Source organism: Eleutherodactylus coqui, chromosome 3 (assembly GCF_035609145.1).
Source record: "Eleutherodactylus coqui strain aEleCoq1 chromosome 3, aEleCoq1.hap1, whole genome shotgun sequence".
Classification (NCBI taxonomy): Eukaryota; Metazoa; Chordata; class Amphibia; order Anura; family Eleutherodactylidae; genus Eleutherodactylus; species Eleutherodactylus coqui.
The window spans coordinates 36,366,800-36,372,799 of NC_089839.1; positions in this window are offsets into that span (position 1 = coordinate 36,366,800).

The following is a 6,000-nucleotide window of genomic DNA, read 5'->3' on the forward strand; positions in this document are numbered from 1 at the left end:
ACTTCAATGGAGCTAAGCTGCAATACCAGACACAACCCAAGGACAGGTGTGGTGGTGTTTTTTTTTTCTTTAAAGAAAGCAGCCATTTTCTTCTAACCCCTTTAAGTTTATTCTTCTTACTTTAGTTTTAGCCACAGAATTTTCCCATACATCTACTGTACACTGTATTGTTTCAAGACAATTGAAATTTCCAAAGTATTACCTGTTTTCCAACTTTCCTATACTGAGTGCCCATTGTCCAACCGTGTCAACAATTCTCTACCAGTAGGCAACAAATGGATGGTGTAGTCTATAACAATGTGGTGCATTTTGTACATATGGCTTCCTACCACCATGTTGCCCATCCGGTATTTGTTTTTCAATGAGCCCTAGAAGTAGATTGGTTTACTGTAAATGATAAAGTTATCAATAGTTGATCAGTAGGGATCCGCCGCTTCGGCTGATCGAAGAGGCCATAGCACTTATGTCCATGCCTCAACCTCTTTACAAGCCAGTGACTTCACATTTATCGGTCATGTGGCCTGAAAGCTGCTCAGTCCTATTCAAGTGAATGAGATTAAATTGCAATACCAATGTATGGCGCTGTGCCTAGTATAGACTGAAGTGAGAGCAGCGCTCACATCAACCAACTGATCGGTATAGATGTCAAGCAACAGACCCCTTCCGATCAACTATTGATGACCTATCTTGAGAATAAGTTATCAATAGCTGAGTCCCGAAAAACCCCTTTACAGAAAAGTCTTATTAATAGTGCAGATGGACACTGAATATGCTACAGCTTGACTGCTGCCAATTCTTCTTTTTGTCTGGGGTCATTCCTGGTGACGAGTCAGCCTCAGATCACTCAGGCTGAGTTGGCATTGAATTGTGGATATAGGAGAAATATGTTTTTCCAGTGCCATTTTTTTTAATGCTATGTTAAAACGAGATCAAACAATAAATTTGGATGGCGTACCGCTATAGAATCTTAGCCAGAGGAGTTAGTATTCCAAGACAGAAAAGGCTTGATGCACTTAAGCAGTACAAAGGCCTCCATGCACATTAGGGATTTCGGCAAAACTGGATGACTTTTGTGTATGTAAGGGGACCATTGACTCTCCCATAGCAGATGTTGTCGGGGGAAAAGAAGGATCAGGTGCATTGAATTTCAACCCCTGATCCTTTTGTTCTCTCTGGAGATACTCCTCTTTGTTCATTAAAACACATGAACTCTCATCCCAACCGACCACTCATGTATATGCAGGAGCCAAGGAAATAGTTGTCAGCCGAATGAGCGTTCGGCCAACAACTATTGAAGGTGTGGACCTCCAATGCAAAATCTGAAACCGGGCCCCTCACCTACCATTTATAATACTGGTGTTATCTTCTGTGGCAGAAGAGCTTAAAGGGTGGCTTTACATGGGGCTAACAGTCATCTGAAAAAATTCTCGAAATAGTGTCCATTTACCCAAGATGATAATTAATCAACCAGTGGCTTTTTTTTTAGTTGAGCTGAAACGAAGCAACCAGGGAACCAATTCTCGCTCATCACCCAGTTGTTGACCATCCTTATATTGAACAACCATCTCTTACATTCACTCTCTTAAGCGACTAATGGCCAACAGTCTTAAAGCCCCCTTTAGCCACCATGGCCTGGATCTGACGGCCCCTATTGTACCCCCTGAATTATAATATAAGACACTCTCTCCGAAAAACCTTCCTTGTTGCTCATAGCAATCAGTGAGTCAGATCGTGAATGCAGAACCTTATTAGTGGCTGCGGTCAACTTCTTCTTCTAGACATTTTTGATACACAAGGCTTAAAGTTTCCGTGAGATTTGTGATGCAGCATATTAGTTCGTACATTTCCATCTTGCATGGAAACTAAACAAATTATTTTTTTTTTATAGTCAATTACATGCTAGAAGCAGTAATCAGATTTTTCCTTCTGCTCACAGCTGCATTAACATAGACCATTTTTCAATCCAGAGTACTGAGATCCTTGTATAATATATCACTGGGTAGTTTTCCAGTTGGAGTACATTAGAAGTCTTGATTTATGATGACAGGCCGACATAAGCTTAACGTACAAAAGTGTTTTTATCACCTACTCACACCCCAAGCAATCATTCTATCGGATGGGCATTTTAGACCACAGTCTATTAGTACATTAGCAACCGTTGACTTTGCTTAATTATTCTCCGCACTAGAAAAAAAAAAACATGGGCGTATTGATGAAGCCTAAAGTGTTATACACATTGTAGTGTTAATGTCCAATATCACAATACTGTATTATATTTCTATAGGTGGACAGACCTCATATATGAATTGAACCAAACTGCATTGTGCCTCCCTTCTACCGGACTTTAGTTATATGTCCACAACCACTAGAAATATTTTCTGAGTTTGTAGGCTTACCTTTATATGTATTATGTATCACAAAGATCAAATTAGACTATATGAAAATTGGGAAAAAAGTGCCTCGTGTATTGACCTACAGGGCCAAAAGGATAACGGATCACCTGAAGAAGCTGTGACTACACCCGTAGTAACTGGTGGTCACCAGCTCCCTTGCTGTTGTAATGAATGAGGAGGAACTCGGAACTCCAATTGGCGCACACCAGGGGACCAGGAAAGTTAGTATAAAACTTTTTGAACTTACAGAATACAGGCAACACGTATCACTACTGGACTTACAGCTTCATCAGATCATGACAATGTCCCGATGAAGCTGTCTAACAGCGAAACGCGTTGGTAGTTTATTGTATAGTAAAGAAATTTCGTACTATTCTTCCTCGTTCGTTGGTGTGTGCCAATTAGAGCTCCGAGTTCCTCATTCATGACAAGGATCAAATTGCCCCATCATGAGTAAGAGCAATAGAAAAATGGATCTGCACTATTCGAGAAACAGCTCCACCGCCGGCTATGCCTGGTATTTCGGTTCAGCCCTATTCAAGGGAATGCAGTTTTATTGCCATACCAGACAAAGCCACGGATGGGTGTGGCTGAAGAAAAATGCCAACCAATCCTGCGGTCTTAATTCTCACCCCTTTTTTCCTTGACCTCTTCATCGTGTTGCACTGCCACATCTCTCAATGAACAAATACTAACAAATTCACAGGACTTCTCATCCTATAAAGTGTTTTTCAGATATTGGAACACCAAACTGCTCACTTTTATGCAAATTTCCTGATTTTTGTCTTTGCAGAAAATATACATTTTTGGTTTTTTTTTTTTTAAATCTGGGCAATGCATGAAACTTTTACCGTCTAAACGAAGGCCGCATTTTCCTCCTACAGACCTTACAGCTGTGCCTTTTCTATGCAATACGACAGACACGTCTGATATCAAATTACTGTATTCACTTGTAGGTATGGGCTGTAAAGCAAACCAATTGGACAAATGTACATGGAAATGAGCAGTCTTTTTGTAGTTTTATATTATACAATAAACATTTAAAACAAAGACTTTGGGAAGTTGTATTTTTTTTTTTTAGTTTATGTCTGCAATATATGCTAAAGGTAAGGCAAAAGGACCTTCTGTATAGAAGCTTCATAAAACAAACGCTTTTGGATTGGAAGGCCAGATTGTACTTTTCCTACACACCGCTATAAACATTGCCTACTATATATATTGGATACCTACTGTGTACTCACCAGAGAGTGCGTGACATAAAGGGACTCCCTAAAGTGAACCTGTCATCAGATTCATGCCGCCCGAACCCGAGGCAGCATGAACTTGGGACAGGTATGCCCATTGCCCCTTAATGTGTTATTTTGAAAAACTCCAAAATAAGCACGGAGTGTGACTCAGAATGGAGCTCCAAGTCAAAGCAATGGGCCGTGCCAGCCTTACCCAACTCACATCATATTGACTGACCCCTCTCTCTTTGCTTGTGTATGGGGTGAGAGTTGTCCATACATATGCTGCGGGTGAGGAGAGGCTGGCGCTGCCCGCCTCTGTGACTCAGAGCAGAGTCAAACTTCAAAAATATATTTATTCTGAAACGCTGCAGCTATGGCGTAGGGTTTGAACAACCCAGGAAGAAGATAAATACATTACTGCGCAAGCGGTGAGCATAGTTGTACATACTGCCATGTGAAATCAGCAATTACGCAGTGTTTTACGCAACTCCTATCATATTTTGCGCACATTTGTGTATCTCTATTGACTTCTATGGGGGCTTTTGGTACAGAAATGCACAGGAAAATAGATCATACTACATTTTTTTTGCATGACCAAAATGCGCAAAAAAATATATGCGCATGTGAACAAACCCCGTGTGCATTCAAAATATGTTCACGGAATACACAGAGAACCAAACGCATTGATTTCAATGGATTCGTTGTCACTCATTTTGGGCGTGCAGAAAAAAATAGGACATGTTCTATTTTTGCACACTAGGATCCCCATAGAAGTCTATGGGAGGTGAGCAAATGTGTGCTTAATGTGCGGGCAAATGCACAATACGCTGCGCGATTCTGTAAAGAAAAAAAATTGGACCTCATTAGGCTAAATAGCCTTTAAGATCATGATGGGGCTGTGTTCCTATGCCAACATGCACTGAGTGCGTAAAAAGTGCGGTAGGAATGCGCCAATATGCGCACCAAGCTACCTCGTTCATAGTGCATAGTTCATAGATGCTCAGCTGTCCGGCATTTTACCGGATGATTGCATGCAGCATTTTTTGCTTCTGGTATTTCGTGCCGGATCTGCGACGGACCTTCTGATTCTGAGGTGTGAGAGCGGCCTAAGATGGTGTAACTAAGGGGGAATTGGACATGGGCAATAAGGATTAAATATTACGAGGTTGCTTAATGCGTAACGCGAAAAGACAATGCTATTTGTATCGAAGGAACATATTAAATTAATTGCTTTGTGAAACTGATGTAACTTATTTAAATAGGCTACATAAAGCCAAAAGCTGAAGGCAGCAAACCGTGCCCAGATGTGCAACCACAAATAGTACAGTATTGGCAAACTTGTAAGGGTGTCATAGGAATGTCTCCAGAAGAAAGTTTAACCATTGAAGTGGAAATCCGGGACAACTCAGTTATGCATTGCCTGTGCATATGTATTTGTAGGCTCTAAACAGCTACTACATCGTCGGGCTTTCTCATATGGTGATTGCCAATGTTCTGGAGACATGCCTATTTGCTCCTCACAGAGACATAACTTGAAGTTCCTGGGTCCCAATAGAAAACCTGTAACAGGGCCTCCAACTATAATGCTTTATTCATAGTACTGGGGACCCTATATGGAGAAGAGAGGCCTTATGGGCGCTCTAAGGCTCCTGGGCCCGGGTGCAACCGCATCCCCTATAGTTACGACCCTGGCTCCTCATATATATGGATGCCTTTTTCTAATTTCATTGAAGCTCTTTAGGCTGACTGTCCAACCTAGAGAAAATATGAAGAAAACCTAAAGAATGCAAACCAGCAGGACAACTGTGTGATGCCACCAGTCCTTTCTATTTCAGAAGAAACCCTAATAAAGGAGGCAGCAGAACTTTAGTTTGCACCAAAGAGGATCCCGGTGTGCGGTCTCGGTGCTGGTCATCTGCTGCTGGCGCTCTTCCTCTGCCATGGCCGTTGGATCAGGCATGTGCTGCCGCTGTCCTCCCGATGTGTGCGGTGTTGGTGCTGATCATCTGCTGCTGGCACTCTTCCTCTGCCATGGCTGTTGGATCAGGCATATACTGCCACTGGCCTCCCGATGTGTGCGGTGTTGGCACTGGTCATCTGCTGCTGGCGCTCTTCCGGTGTCGACATATTACACTAATACCTGAGGGTAATAATTTCCGACTATAAGAGGGGCAATTGGCTTCTGCAACCCTGTGCTCTTCATCAATGTATGGGAGTTTAAAAAGAAGTGTAAAACAATGGTAACATTTTAATATGTGATAGAAGATGTTGCAAGTTTTCCTAATACCTTAGTAATGCTTGGAGCACCTTTCTCCTGGAGCATAGCATGTGCAGGTTTGCAGCTAAAAACTTATGGACCCTGGTTCAAAGGTTCAGCT